Below are 16,983 nucleotides of genomic sequence, written 5' to 3' on the forward strand. Positions count from 1 at the left end.
TATCTGTCTAGTATAAGACATCTGGATTCTCTTAGTTGTGTCTGCATTCAATCTGTTGCAATATGTTATTTTGGTTGAAGTGTATTAAGAAAATCTAGCATCATACAGGTATGTAGCTGGAAAAAGGAGTGTTCTGATAGCCTTTTTAGATGATTGTGGCTGTTCTGTGATACTATACCACAACTCAACAAATGGTGGTTTCTTAAAGATTCGTTACAATGTGGAATCTGTACTGGTGTCTTAGGTACTGATCACTCTGCTTGCTGTTGCTTGTGCCTGGAATACTCCTCCCATTTCATACCATAACAAATATATTTTGATGCTTTCATACAATGTTACATTGAAATCCTTTGGTTTAGCTTAAAATTTGAGTGACTCTTTAACCCACGTGTAACTTTGTAGCATCATACGTTGTTATTTGCAAAATACTGATTCTCTGAGTTATGCAGATCTTTTAAACATTTACATTCATTAATATCACTCTCAGTCTCATCATGAAAGTCTTTAAAGGTTGGAAGCTATCATGTTCACAGTGGCAGATTCACAGTTTCCAAAATCTCTTTCCAAAGTTTTTGCTTCAAAGCTCAAATTTTATCATTGGTAAAAAAAAATGCCATCAGTTGTTTTCCTTATGGCAATAGGTTCCCTTCAGTCATTTCTGAGGAAACGTCACCCAAGTATACAAGACTGAATAACCATGTCAGGCACTCTTTCAAGTAAAACATGGTGTTCCATGCTATAAAGCAGCTTGCTCAGCTCTCAGCACAATTATACACGTGCTTTTGCTTGAGACGGAATTGTACTTCACCATGCAGACAAGGGCTTTATGTATACTTCCTGTTTTGTCACACCAACTATTACAAAGACAATGTACTAAAGGTCAAGATTTAATAAAATTAATTATTGAAACAGCTTCTTCAGAGACATTCTTTAGTGAAGCTGGCTTTTTTTTTTTTCATTGTGAGCACATGGTGGTGAGGAATATGTACCATGACTATAGTACAAATTTAGTCCCCTGCCATGATTTGAACTGAGATACCAGCAGTTTTACCCACGACTGTTGCATCGTCAGTGCAAATATCAACACAGTGACAAAGACAAGTAAGTTATTATACTATTATAATGACAATAGTTTTGACCTCACATGCCTCCTGAAAGGATCTTGGAAAACGCCAGGTAACCACAAACCACATATTGAGAATCACTATTTTGATATAATGCACTGTATATACTGCTGGTGGCAAAGGACATTGGTGTACCTATTTTGGGAAACAGTTTGGCATAATCTATGTCAGAGACATCCATACCCAATGACTCAGCAATTCTACTCCATACAAATGCATATCACTAGGTATTTACAAAAATGTACATTAGCATTATTCATACTGGTTTCAAGCTGGAAACAATCCAGATGTCTATCAACAGCAGAATAGATATATTGTAATAAAATCATACAATGGAATACCCTACTACCATAAAAATGAATGAACTACAGTAACAGACAACAGCATGGATGAGACTCAGAACTAAAATTTTGAGTGAATAAAAGTCAAACATACTATATGATTGCCTTTATATTAAGTCAGAAACAGAAAAGTAATATAAAGGGTTTTTTCCCCAGCTTTATTGAGGTACAGTTGACAAAATTTTAAGATATTTAAATTTTACATCGTGGTGATTTGATGTACTTACACTTTGTGAAAGGTTTCCCACAGTTGACTTAATTAACATGTCCACCACCCCACACATTTCCCTTTTTCTTTCGAGGGGGGAACATTTACATTCACTCTCTAAGCAAATTTCACTTATATAGTATAGTGTTTATCAACTGTAGTCACTGTGTGTACGTTAGATCCTCAGACCTTATTCATCTTATAACTGAAAGTTTTTACCCTTTTACCAACCTCTCCCTGTTTTCTCCACCTAGCCCAGGCAAGAACATTCCTACTCTCAGTTTCTGAGTTTGAACTTTTTTTTTTTTTTTTTTTTTTTTTAAGATTCTACGTATAAGTGATAGCATGAGGTATATATCTTTCTCTGTCTAGCTTATTTCCCTTAGCATGGTGCCTTCCAGTTTCATCCATATCATTGTAAATGACAGGATTTCCTTCTTCTTTAAGAGTGAATAATAGTCCATTTTGTGTGTGTATGTGTGTGTATCTCATATTTTCTTCCATTCACCTGTTGACAGACAAATTGTTTCCATACCTTGGCTATTGTGAATAATGCTTTTATGAATATGGGAGTAGAGATCTCTCTTTGAGATCATGATTTTGTTTCCTTTGGAAAACTTTGAGATATAGACCCAGAAGTGGGGTTGTTGGATTACATGGTATTTTTAATTTCATGAGGAACCTCTGTACTGTTTTCCATAGTGGCTGTACCAGTTTAAATTCCCACCAGCAGTGTATATGGGTTCCCTTTTCTCCACGTTCTCGCCAGCACTTAGCTCTTATATTTCTGACAGTACACATCCTAACAAGTGTGAGGGGGTATCTCACTGTAGTTTTGATTTTCATTTCACTGATGAACAGTGATGTTGAGCATCTTTTCTTGTGCCTGTTGACCATTTGTATGTTGTCTTTGGAAAAATGTCTATTTAGGTTCTTTTGCTATTTTTTAGTTCACTTATTTATATGTTATTTATTTTTTGCTGTTGAGTTATATGAGTTCCTAGTGTATTTTGGATATTAATCCTTTATCAGATATGTGGTTTGAAAATACTTTCTCCCATTCTGTAGATTGCCTTTTCATTTTGTTGGTGGTTTCCTTTGCTGTGCAGAAGCTTTGTAGTTTGATGTAGTCTCACTTGTTTAGTTTTGGTTTTGGTGTTAAATCCGGAAAATCATTGTCAAGACCAATGCCAAGGAACTTTTCTCCCTGTGTTGAAGTTCTAAGAGTTTTATAGTTTCAGGTCTTACATTCAAGTCTTTAATTCTTTTTTTTTTTTTTTTTAACTCGGGGTTGACTTTTGTGCCTTTAGTCCATTTTGAGTTAATTTTTGTATATGGTGTAAGCTAGGAGTCCAGTTGCATTCTTTTGCATGTGTCTGTCCAGTTTTTCCAACACCGTTTATTGAAGAGACTGTCCTTTCCCCATTATATATTCTTGTCAAATTAATTGATCTTATATACATGAGTTTATTTCTGGGCTGTCCTGCTCCATTGATCTATATGTCTGTTTTTATGCCAATACCATTCTGTTTTGATAGCTTTGTAATATAGTTTGAAATCAGAAAGCATGACACCTCCAGCTTTGTTCTTTCTCAAGGTTGCTTTGGCTAATCAGGGTCTTTGGTGGTTCCATCAAACGTTGGGATTGTTTTTTCTGTTTCTGTGATAAATACCATTGGGATTTTGATAGGGATCACATTGAATCTGTAGGTCACTTTAGACATTATGGACATTTTAACAATGTTAATTTTTCATATCCGTGAGCACAGAATATCATTCAGTTTTTTTGTGTCTTCAGTTCCTTTCATCAGTGTCTCAGTTTTCAGTGTACAGGTCTTTTACCTCCTTGGTTAAATTTATTCCCAGGTATTTTATGCTTTTTGATGCAATTGTAAATGGGGCTACTTTTTTTTCTCTGATAGTTGTTGGTGTATAGAAATGCAATAGATTTTTATGTATTTATTTTGTATCCTGCAACTTTATTGAATTTATCTATTGTAACAGCTTTTTGGTGAAGTCTTTAGGATTTTCTATATGTAATATGTCATCTGCAAATAGTAACAATTTCACTTCTGATTTGGGTGCCTTTTGTTTTTTTTGCCTACTTGTGCTGGCTAGGATTTCCAGGACTATGCTGAATAACAGTGGTGAAAGTGGTCTTCCTTGTCTTGTTCCTGATCTTAGAGGAAACACTTTCAGCATTTCAGCATTGAGTTTGATGTTAGTTGTAGGCTTGTCATATATGGCCTTTATTATGTTGAGGTACATTCCTTCTATACCCACGTTGTTGAGAGTTTTTATCATGAAAAGATGTTGAAGTTTGTCAAATGCTTTTTCTGTATCTATTGAGAAAACGTTGATTGAGTTGCAGATGTTGAACCGCCTTTGCATCCCTGGAATAAACCCCACTTGATCATGGTGTATGATTCTTTCAAAGTACTGTTGTATTTGGTTTGCTAACATTTTGTTAAGGATTTTTACACCTATGTTCATCAAGGATATTGGCCTGTAATTTTCTTTTCTTGTAGTGTCCTTACCTGACTTTGGTATTATCAGGGTAATGTTGCCCTTGTAATATGAGTTTGGAAGTGTTTCCTCCTCTTATTTTTGGAGGAGTTTGAGAAATATTGGTATTAGTTCTTTCGGTGTTTGATAGAATTCACCAGTGAAGCCATCTAGTCCTTGACTTTTCTTTGTTGGGAGGTTTTTTGTTGGTTTTTTGGGTTTTTTTTTTTTGCAATACGCGGGCCTCTCACCGTTGTGGCCTCTCCCGCTGCGGAGCACAGGCTCCGGACGCTCAGGCTCAGCAGCCATGGCTCACGGACCCAGCAGCTCCGCGGCACGTGGGATCCTCCCGGACCGGGGCACAAACCCATGTCCCCTGCATCGGCAGGCGGACTCTCAACCACTGTGCCACCAGGGAAGCCTATGTTGGGAGGTTTTTGATTATTGCTTCGATCAGATTTTCTGTTTCTCCTTGATTCAGTCTTGGAAGGTTGTATGTTTCTAGGAATTAATCCATTTCTTTTAGGTTGTCCAATTTTTCAGTGCGTAATTGTTCATAGTCTCTTATGAGCCTTTGTATTTATGTACTATCAGTTGTAATGTCTCCTCTTTCATTTATAATTTTATTTATTGAGTCCTCTCTCTTTTCTTCTTGGTAAGTCTAGCTAATGGTTTGTCTATTTTGTTCATCTTTTTTAAAAACAGCTCTTTTATTTTTTTCTATTGTCTTTTTAGTTTTTCTTTCATTTCTTTCCATTCTAATCTTTGTTATTTCCTTTCTTCTGCTAACTTTGAGTTTAGTTTGCTCTTCTTAGAAAAGTACTATAATGTTTTGCTGGTCAGGTTAATAGTTATCTTTGGGAAGGAAAGAGGAATTGTTGGGGGAAGGGACACTAGAGTCTCCTCAAATGTTGTTATTCTTATATCTTGTGATAGATGCGAGCGGGGGCTACTCTATCTTGTGATCTGGGTGGTAGTCACATAGGCATTAATTTTGTGATAAATCATTGAGGTGTACTTTTTCCTTTTCTGCATTAGTGTGTTGTATGTCACAACAGAAAAGTTATAGAAAAAAGAGCACATTATAAGGTTTTTAGTGGTATTTCAGCAAACTGCTTTTAGTAGAAACAGACTATTTGTGTTTCATACGTAAATTATTACCAACTTTTTAAATGCATTAAACCTTGCTACCCCTGCATCAAAAAACTGCTTTTTCTAGAGTTTGAACATGTTTAGAAATTGAATTTTTTGTTTATATCAAGTGAGATTATATTCCTTATTGCTAGTATAGTATGCGTCAAAGTTCCTAATAAAGAATGTTTTAGATAATATGGTGATAATTAAGTCAGCCCTGTTCCCTAGTATTTATTTAATTATTGGTTTTATCATTTAATTCTGAAACCTCTGGGCACATTTAAAAAGTTTAAAAAATAAAACCCCCCACATTCCTATTTCTGAGTTTTATCTTTGCAGTAAAGAAGCGAGAGTAATGATCAAATTGTATCCTGTATGAATACAAACAACCTCCTCAGCTTCCTGGTGCTACCTGCATTCTGTCTGAAGACTTCCTTTTTTTTAAATAAATTAACTTATTACTTATTTATTTATTTTTGGCTGCGTTGGGTCTTCGTTGGTGCGTGCAGGCTTTCTCTAGTTGCGGCGAGCGGGGGCTACTCTTCATTGTGGTGCGCAGGCTTCTCATTGTGGTGGCTTCTCGTTGCAGAGCACGGGCTCTAGGTGCGTGGGCTTCAGTAGTTGTGGCTCATGGGCTCTAGAGTGCAGGCTCAGTAGTTGTGGCACATGGGCTTAGTTGCTCCGCGGCATGTGGGATCTTCCCAGACCAGGGCTCGAACCCATGTTCCCTGCATTAGCAGGTGGGTTCTTAACCACCACGCCACCAGGGAAGCCCTGAAGAGTTCTTTATCTCTCTATTGTTTACATTTGCTGAGACTAATAGAAAAGAGACCATTTCTCTTGGCAGATGAAGGATATAGCATGTTGATCACAGAGATCCATATGTTTACTGGCTTTTTTTTAAACAGACTTTACTTTTAAGAGCAATTTTTTTTTTTTTTTTTTGGCAGTGCCGCATGGCATGTGGGATCTTAGTTCCCTGACCAGGGATTGAACTCATGCCCCTTGCATTGGAAGCGTGGAGTCTTAACCATTGGACTGCCAGGGAAGTCCCTAGAGCAATTTTAGGTTGACAGCAAAATTGAGTGAAGATACAAATATTTCCCATATAGCCCCCGCCCCCACCCATGCTTAGCCTCCCCCATTATCAACATCCACCAGAGTGGTACATTTGTTACAATTGATGACTCTACATCGACACATCATTATTCATCAAAAGCCTGTAGTTTACATTACGGTTCACTATGCGTTTGGACAAATGCATAATGAGATATATCCACCATTATAGTATCATACATAATAGTTTCACTGCTCAAAAAATCCTCCACCTCCATGTTCTACCTGTTCATCCTTATCTCCTCCCTAACTCCTGGCAACCACTGACCTTTTTACTTTCTCCATAGTTTTGCCCTTTTCAGAATGTCATATAGTTGGAATCATATAGTATGTAGCCTTTTCAGATTGGCTTCTTTCACTTAGTAATATGTATTTGTTTCTTCCATGTCTTTTCATGTCTTGATAGTTCATTTCTTTTTAGCATTGAATAATGTTCCATTATCTGGATTTATCACAGTTTATTTATTCATTTACTGAAGCACATCTTGGTCGTGTCCAAGTTTTGGCAATTATGAATAAAACCTCTGTAAACATCTGTGTACAGGTTTTTATGTGGACATAAGTTTTCAACTCCTTTGGGTAAATACCAAGGCGTGCAATTGCTGGATCGTATGACAAGAGTATGTTTAGTAAGGAACTGCCAAAGTAGCTGTGCCATTTCACATTCCCACCAGCAATGAATAAGAGAGAGTTCCTGTTGCTCCGCGTCCTTGATAGCATTTGGTGTTGTCACTGTTCTGGATTTTGGCCATTCTAATAGATGTGTATGGTATTAACTGGCTTTTCAGCATGCTTGGCCAGCATACTGCTTGTGAGTTATTTTCTATGGATCACATGATTTGTACCTCCATATTCAGCCATTAAGATGAGCAGCAGTTAGTTTTTGGTTTTTTTTTTTTTGCAGTCTATGAGCCAGTTTTTCCTGCAGTGTTGGTACACCTAAAGAAATAGGAAACTTGGGGAAAGTTTTATAAGTTCCTTCAGGCTGTTAACAGAGCAGTTGATAAGTGAGTGAATAAATTAGGACTTTGTCAATGTAACCTCCTTCAGACATTCACAAGTTTCAAAAACTCTGTAGCTCAAAGCTTCATATTAAATAACTTTTGTTTCACAGTATTGACCCATGAAATTTAAAAATATTGGAGTTCCTTAGGGACGTTGTATCTTATTCATTACTGTATTCCTGCATTTAGCCTGGTACCTGGCACATACTAGTCACTCTGTAAATATTTATTGAACTGAAAAATGAATTGAAGTAGGACCTGGAAATATGGGCGATATCTATTTGAGATGAGACACAAATTTATTTATCAGTGGAGAAACCTTGGAAAAGTCTCCATGTTAATGCTGAAGAATACAGTCATCAAAAATGCTTGAGTAACCAGGAATTAAAATATACTATGAAGCCTCAAAATTAAAATGGTGTGATACCAGTATACAAATAAATCAATGGGATAAAATTGAAAGCTCAGAAATATACCCAAGTTCATGTGGAAATATATAAAGATACTATCTCAAATCACTAAAGTAAGTGGTGGTAGGTCAGCTTGGTGGCCATATACAGATCTTTTTCTACTTACAATGGGATTACGTCCATAGTTGGGCAAAATCATCTAACACAAAGCCTGTTTTATAATAAAGTGTTGAATATCTCATGTAATTTATTTAATATTGTACTGAAAGTGAAAAACAATGGTTTTATGCATACAAAATGGTTAAGTGTATCGTTTTTTACCGTCATGATTGCATGGCTGACTGAAAGCTGCAGCTGCTGCCAGCATCATGAGTATCATACTAGCAGGGAAAAGAGCAAAATTCAAATTTTGAAGTATGGTAGCTACTGAATGCGTATTGCTTTCACACCACTGCCAAGTTGAAAAATTGTAAATCAGACCATAGAGGACCATCTGTAATTGTGTCAATCAGAGATAAGTTGCAGAATTTTTATTTACATTGTGGCAGATAGTGTGATGTGAGTATATGTTGGGGTTTTTTTCTGCTTAGTCATCAATTTAATACACATCAGTGAATACATGTCAATCCCAGTCGCCCAATTCATCATACCACCGCCTCCATCCCCCCAATTCTTTCCCCCCTTAGTGTCCATACGTTTGTTCTCTACATCTGTATCTCAGTTTCTGCCCTGCGAACCTGTTCATCTGTACCATTTTTCTAGGTTCCACATATATGCGTTAATATGTGATATTTGTTTTTCTCTTTCTGACTTACTTCACTCAGTATGACAGTCTCTAGATCCATCCACGTCTCAACAAATGATCCAATTTCGTTCCTTTTTATGGCTGAGTAATATTCCATTGTACATATGTACCACATCTTCTTTATCCATTCGTCTGTCGATGGGCATTGAGGTTACTTCCATGACCTGGCTATTGTAAATAGTGCTGCAACGAACATTGCAGTGCATGTGTCTTTTTGAATTATGTTTCTCTCTGGATATATGCCCAGTACTGGGATTGCTGGGTTATATGGTAATTCTATTTTTAGTTCTTTAAGGAACCTCCATACTTTTCTACATAGTGGCTGTATCAATTTACATTCCCACCAACAGTGCAAGAGGATTCCCTTTTCTCCACACCCTCTCCAGCATTTGTTGTTTGTAGATTTTCTGATGATGCCCATTCTAACTGGTGTGAGGTGATACCTCATTGTAGTTTTGATTTGCATTACTCTAATAATTAGTGATGTTGAGCAGCTTTTAATATGCTTCTTGGCTATCTGTAGGTCTTCCTTGGAGAAATGTCTATTTAGGTCTTCTGCCCATTTTTGGATTGGGTTGTTTGTTTTTTTGTTATTGAGCTGCATGAGTTTTTTATATATTTTGGAGATTAATCCTTTGTCCGTTGATTCATTTGCAAATATTTTCTTCCATTCTGAGGGTTGTCTTTTCGTCTTGTTTTTGGTTTCCTTTGCTGTGCAAAAGCTTTGAAGTTTCATGAGGTCCCATTTGTTTATTTTTGTTTTTATTTCCATTACTCTAGGAGATGGATCATGAAAGATCTTGATGTGATATATGTCAAAGAGTGTTTTGCTATGTTTTCCTCTAAGCATTTTATAGTGTCTGGTCTTACATTTAGGTCTCTAATCGATTTTGAGTTTATTTTTTAGTATGGTGTTAGGGAGTGTTCTAATTTCATTCTTTTACATGTAGCTATCCAGTTTTCCCAGCACCACTTATTGAAGAGACTGTCTTTTCTCCATTGTATATCCTTGCCTCCTTTGTCATAGATTAGTTGAACATAGGTGCATGGGTTTATCTCTGGGCTTTCTATCATGTTCCATTGATCTGTGTTTCTCTTTTTGTGCCAGTACCATATTGTCTTGATTAATGTAGCTTTGTAGTATAGTCTGAAGTCAGGGAGTCTGATTCCTCCAGCTCCGTTTTTTTCCTTCAAGACTGCTTTGGCTATTTGGGGTCTTTTGTGTCTCCATACAAATTTTAAGATTTTTTTTGTTCTAATTCTGTAAAAAATGTCATTGGTAATTTGATAGGGATTGCATTGAATCTGTAGAGTGCTTTGGGTAGTAGAGTCATTTTCACAAAATTGATTCTTCCAATCCAAGAATATGGTATATCTCTCCATCTGTTGATATCAACTTTAATTTCTTTCATCAGTGCCTCATAGTTTTCCACATACAGGTCTTTTGTCTCCCTAGATAGGTTTAATCCTAGGTATTTTATTCTTTTTGTTGCAGTGGTAAATGGGAGTGTTTCCTTAATTTCTCTTTCAGATTTTTCATCGTTAGTGTTTAGGAATGCAAGAGATTTCTGTGCATTAATTTTGTATCCTGCTACTTTACCAGATTCATTGATTACCTCTAGTAGTTTTCTGGTGGCATCTTTAGGCTTCTTTATGTATAGTACCATGTCATCTGCAAACAGTGACAGTTTTACTTCTTCTTTTCCAATTTGTATTTCTTTTATTTCTTTTTCTTCTCTGATTGCCGTGGCTAGGACTTCCAAAACTATGTTGAATAATAGTGGTGAGAGTGGAGATCCTTGTCTTGTTCCTGATCTTAGAGAAAATGCTTTCAGTTTTTCACCATTGAGAATGGTGTTTTCTGTGGGTTTGTCATATATGGCCTTTATTATGTTGAGGTAGGTTCCCTCTGTGCCCACTTTCTGGAGAGTTGTTATCATAAACAGGTGTTGAATTTTGTCAAAAGCTTTTCCTGCATCTATTGAGATGATCATATGGTTTTTATTCTTCAGTTTGTTAATATGGTGTATCACATTGATTGATTTGCGTATATTGAAGAATCCTTGCATCCCTGAGATAAATCCCATTTGATCATGGTGTATGATCCTTTTAATGTGTTGTTGGATTCTGTTTGCTAGTATTTTGTTGAGGACTTTTGCATCTATATTCATCAGGGATATTGGTCTGTAATTTTCTTTTTTTGTAGTTTCTTTGTCAGGTTTTGGTATCACGTTGATGGTGTCCTCATAGAATGAGTTTGGGAGTGTTCCTTCCTCCACAATTTTTTGGAAGAGCTTGAGAAGGATGGGTGTTAGCTCATCTGTAAATGTTTGATAGAATTCACCTGTGAAGCCATCTGGTCCTGGTCTTTTGTTTGTTGGAAGATTTTTAATTATAGTTTCAGTTTCATTACTTGTGATTGGTCTGTTCATATTTTCTATTTCTTCCTGGTTCAGTCTTGGAAGGTTATATACCTTTCTAAGAATTTCTCCATTTCTCCAGGTTGTTCATTTAATTGGCATAGAGTTGCTTGTAGTAGTCTCTTAGGATGCTTTGTATTTCTGCAGTATCTGTTGTAACTTCTCCTTTTTCATTTCTAATTTTATTGATTTGAGTCCTCTCCCTATTTTTCTTGATGAGTCTGGCTAATGGTTTGTCAGTTTTGTTTTATCTTCTCAAAGAACCAGCTTTTTGTTTTATTGATCTTTGCTATTATTTTCTTTGTTTCTATTTCATTTATTTCTGTTCTGATCTTTATTTCTTTCTTTCTTTCTACTAACTTTGGTTTTGTTTGTTCTTCTTTCTCTAGTTCCTTTAGGTGTAAGGTTAGATTGTTTATTTGAGATTTTTCTTGTTTCTTGATGTAAGCTTGTATAGCTATAAACTTCCCTCTTAGAACTGCTTTTGCCGCATCCCATAGGTTTTGGATTGTCGTGTTTTCATTGTCATTTGTCTCTAGGTATTTTTTGATTTCCTCTTTGATTTCTTCAGTGATCTCTTGGTTATTTAGTAACGTATTGTTTAGCCTCCATGTGTTTGTGTTTTTTATGTTTTTTTCCCTGTAATTCATTTCTAATCTCATAGCGTTGTGGTCAGAAAAGATGCTTGATATGATTTCAATTTTCTTAAATTGACTGAGGCTTCATTTGTGACCCAAGATGTGATCTATCCTGGAGAATGTTCCGTGCACACTTGAGAAGAAAGTGTAATCTGCTGTTTTTGGATGGAATGTCCTATAAATATCAATTAAATCTATCTGGTCTATTGTGTCATTTAAAGCTTGTGATTTAAAGCTTGTCATTGTGTCATTTAAAGCTTAATTAATGCCATTAATTTTCTGTCTGGATGATCTGTCCATTGGTGTAAGTGAGGTGTTAAAGTCCCCCACTATTATTGTGTTACTGTCGATTTCCTCTTTTAGAGCTGTTAGCAGTTGCCTTATATATTGAGGTGCCCCTATGTTGGGTGCATAAATATTTACAATTGCTGTGTCTTCTTCTTGGATTGATCCCTTGATCATTATGTAGTGTCCTTTTTTGTCTCTTGTAATAGTCTTCATTTTAAAGTCTATTTTGTATGATATGAGAATTGCTACTCCGGCTTTCTTTTGATTTCCATTTGCATGGAATATCTTTTCCCATCTCCTCACTTTCAGTCTGTATGTGTTCCTAGATCTGAAGTGGGTCTCTTGTAGACAGCATATATATGGGTCTTGTTTTTGTATCCATTCAGCAAGCCTGTGTCTTTTGGTTGGAGCATTTAATCCATTCACATTTAAGGTAATTATTGATATGTATGTTCCTATGACCATTTTCTTAATTGTTTTGTGTTTGTTTTTGTAGGTCCTTTTCTTCTGTTGTGTTTCCCACTTAGAGAAGTTCCTTCAGCATTTGTTGTAGAGCTGGTTTGGTGGTGCTGAATTCTTTTAGCTTTTGCTTATCTGTAAAGCTTTTGATTTCTCCATGGAATCTGAATGAGATCCTTGCTGGTAGAGTAATCTTGGTTGTAGGTTCTTCCCTTTCATCACTTTAAGTATATCATGCCACTCCCTTTTGGCTTGTAGTGTTTCTGCTGAGAAATCAGATATTAACCTGATGGGAGTTCCCTTGTATGTTATTTGTCGTTTTTCCCTTGCCGCTTTCAGTAATTTTTCTTTGCCTTTAATTTTTGCCAGTTTGATTAGTATGTGTGAATATATGTTTTTTCCCAAGGAATATCAGGATAATAATGCTATGGTAAGTTTTCATCTTACTCTTATCCCATCTTCAACATATTTCTTTAGTGTTTCGTAAAGCCCTTTAGTATTTTCTCTGATTTGAGAAAAATAGGATATAAAAACGTTTTTTAAAGTACTATACAGTGAAATAGATTTTTGGAATTAAAGCTTTCATTTATTGTGTAAAATATTTTTTAACATAAACCAACCAGAATACTTTGGTATCTCATTACTTGCCTCAGGCTTACTGATTTTTGTCATTACGGGTTTTTTGACAGTGCATGAAACAGTTGAATTTTTATTTTATTTCTTTAATTATGTTTAGCTTAATTTAGTTATCTTTTTTCTTTAAGGTATAGCAGAAATATAATCAGAGATTTGGATAGTTTATTTTTAAGTTGGTTATTTTGGATCTTAGAACTCTTTTTCCCTTACAGAAATATATAATAATTATATTTACAGCACAGCCACGAGACTCTTTAATGCATCATATAGATAAAAATACTACAACTATTAATGTAAACTTACAGAACACTCTAGTAATTAGAACAAAAATAGTGAACCTGAATAAAGTAAAATATTTTATGCTTGAAGAAAATAGGAGAATGAAAAGTATTGACACTTGTGGGAATCACACAATAATATGCTGTACATTTTTAAGAGCTGGAAATACTGATCTGTGTTTTTTTGTAACTTTAAACATACAGAAAAGCACAGAGAATAATACTATAAACAACCAAATGCCATCACCCAGCTCAATGTTTTGCTTCAGGAACTTTTAAAAATAAATAAAACATAGCATTTTTTAGTATTATGTTTAATTTTTACTTGTGACTCTCACAGTGCTTGATGTGTGTCTGGATCGTTTTAAGACTTGCAAGCATAAAGAGGGAAGGAAATGAAGCTGTCCCAGAGGTAACTAGAGATTTGTTAGGGAGCAGAAAGGTGTATGAGAGGATATATGGAGAGATGCCTCCTTTGGAACTAAGTGAGACACAGTCTTGAGAAAGGTGAAAAAGATGATGTTGAAGAGCTATTTTTTTCAGTGATCAGAAGATTATATTGATGATACTATCTCATCGTCTTTTCTAAATCTTTCTGTTTGATGGATGTCAGAATTAGGAATTTGCTGTTGGGAAGGTAGGAAAAGGATAGATGTCTTTTATATTTAGTCAAAAATGGTATTTGATTATATAGGATATCTACAAATTATGTGTGAGTGGGAGTGGATAGGAGGAAGATAGAATCATAGTGGTCACACAGTTTACATTTCTGAAGAAAATGAAAAATTTCCTCTAAGCTACTTTAAACTTACAATTATATACTGTATTGAAAATACATTCTCTCCCTTTTGTGTTGTTTAGAATACTCGTCAGTGTTCAACTGATGGTGATACTAAAGAAAAACCACAGAAAACACCTATTTACAGTTGTGCTAGAAAAGTAATGGAGAATTATTTATAAGCAATATAGTTTAAAAAGTTAATATAGGAAATAATTTATTTCTGTAATAGTACCTGCTTATCAGTACCTTTGTTTGAAAACAAACATGACACTAAATGTGCACTAAAGATACCTTTTAGACCAGCAATGCCATGACACTTTGCTAGAAGCTTTTATGGTTCCTTGTGCTTCTTCTCATTGCTGATCCCCTCACTCACAGTTGACATCACTTTTTGGTCAACAAGCATTTATGGAGCAATTACTTGTCTCTGGCACTTTGCTAGGTGCTTAGCATACCAACATGTATAAACTCAATTCCTACTCAAAGAACTCAATATCGTTTGGCCTTCTCTTCTTTTAGCCTGCCCCAACTATTTTCATTATAAATAGAGCAGTGTTAGACTTTACTAACCACCTACATTTTTCCTGGTATTTGACTTTGTTCCATACTTTGTTCTTGGCTTTTTGATTTTCCGATTGGTGCTGACCAGAGTAATCCACACCACTATAGGAAAAAAGATTAAATCGTTAGTATTTATGTGATCAAGAATACACAGGGGGGCTTCCCTGGTGGTGCAGTGGTTGGGAATCTGCCTGCTAATGCAGGGGACACGGGTTCAAGCCCTGATCTGGGAGGATCCCACATGCCGCAGAGCAACTAGGCCCATGAGCCACAACTACTGAGCCTGCGCGTCTGGAGCCTGTGCTCCGCAACAAGAGAGGCCGCGATAGTGAGAGGCCCATGCACTGCAATGAAGAGTGGCCCCCGCTTGCCACAACTGGAGAAAGCCCTCGCACAGAAACGAAGACCCAACACAGCAAAAGTAAATAAATAAATAAATAAAACTCCTACCCCAACATCTTCTTTAAAAAAAAAAGAATACACAGGGAATAAAACCAGTATACTTTTTATTCTGAGTACTTGCTGGTAATACCTCCGAGTCCCTCTTAACAAATATGCTATTTTAAATTTATTTTATGAACAGGTAATGTAGTTTACTGTTCAAAAGGTACCAATTTAAAAGTGCAGAAGGGAATTCCCTGGCAGTCCAGTGGTTAAGACTTCGCCTTCCAATTCAGGGGGTGCAGGTTCGATCCCTGGCTAGGGAGCTAAGATCCACGTGCCTCCTGGCCAAAAAGCCAAAACATAAAACAGAAGCAATATTGTAACGAATTCAATAAAGACTTTAAAAATGGTGCACATCAAAAAAAATCTTTAAAAAAAAATTTTAAAAATCAAAGTGCAGAAGGATTCCATCATACCTTGTTTCCCGGTAATCTAGTTTCCTTCCCCAGAATCAACCATTGTTAAGTATTTCTTATGACTCCTGGAAATAATGTGTGGTTAAGAATAGAGATTCTTCTGGGCTTCCCTGGTGGCTCAGTGGTTGAGAGTCTGCCTGCCGATGCAGGGGACACTGGTTCGTGCCCCGGTCTGGGAAGATCCCACGTGCTGCGGAGTGGCTGGGCCCGTGAGCCATGGCCTCTGAGCCTGTGCTCCGCAATGGGAGAGGCCACAACAGTGAGAGGCCCGCGTACCGCAAAAAAAAAAAAAAAGAATAGAGATTCTGGAGCCCAACCACCTTGGTTCATGTTCTTTGTCATAATAGGCAAGTTAAGTTATTAACCTCTGTGTCTGTTTCCTTCTCTGTAAATGGGGATACTAGTACTTACTTCATTGGATTGCATGTAAACTCCTTAGCACAGTACATGGCACAGAGTAAGTGCTAAGTGCATATTGGCTGTGGTTGTTTTTGTAGAAGTATGTGTGTCTGAATGTGTATTTTTTTTAACATTAGGAATACAGAGTTTAGTTTAACATAATTTTTATTCACGGCACACTGTTGTTATAGGCCCTTGTATCCTCTCACTGTGTAACAAAACCATTTATTCTTTCCTGTGAGTCTACAGGTCATCTGAGTGGTTCTGATCTGGGTTTGGCTTAGTCAGCTGATGGATTGACTGGGAGCTGGGCAGTCTAGGATGGCCTCATGTGGGATGACCCATTTCTTCTCCACATGTCTCTCAAATTCGTCCATCATGCTAATCAGGCTGTGATCTCTTTGGTGGCATAGGTCCAAGAAAGAATGTGAACTTCATAAGCATGTTTTCAAGCCACTATTTTTGTCAATTTTGTTACCATGCCATTGACCAAAACAAGTCACATGGCCAAGCTCAGGGTTAACGTATGATATGCCAAGGGGTGCTGATATGGAGAAGTGTGACAAATTGGAGCCATTAATGCAATTAATCTATCACAGTCCACTCTGTAGTAACTGCAGTCCAGCACTTGGTCGTTATCATAGAGCTACTGTTGGTCAGTAGTAAGGAGACAAGCTAGAAATTAGAGATCACCAGCCACCACGGTGAGTGTGTCACTGTGTCAGACTGCCACAGTCTTCTGAGATTAATGACTTCAGTTTCATTTTCTCTTCTCAAATGTTATGCACATTCCTCTCCAACAATAGATGGCCAACTGAAACCTGGAACCATGCAGGAAAGGGGATTCTAGGAAACAGTCCTCAGTTTAGGTGGGAGTAGTAATGCCAAGCTGACAAAACGCCATCCAGCATAACTCCTTTCTTGTTTTAACTTTTCCTCTTTATCCTAATCCCAACTTCCATTCCTCATATTCTCTTGGAGGCACTCACTTTAATATCTTTGATATATCTTTTATT

At 36.6% G+C, this 16,983-nt stretch overlaps 1 protein-coding gene across 5 annotated transcripts in view; it reads left to right on the forward strand.

Moving 5' to 3' along the window:
- The window catches only part of NARS2 (asparaginyl-tRNA synthetase 2, mitochondrial), a 143,190-nt gene that overhangs the window by 40,697 nt on the left and 85,510 nt on the right, over positions 1-16,983 (forward strand). The window lies entirely within an intron of this gene.

The sequence above is a fragment of the Delphinus delphis genome, chromosome 8, assembly GCF_949987515.2.
Source record: "Delphinus delphis chromosome 8, mDelDel1.2, whole genome shotgun sequence".
In the NCBI taxonomy this organism is placed as follows: Eukaryota; Metazoa; Chordata; class Mammalia; order Artiodactyla; family Delphinidae; genus Delphinus; species Delphinus delphis.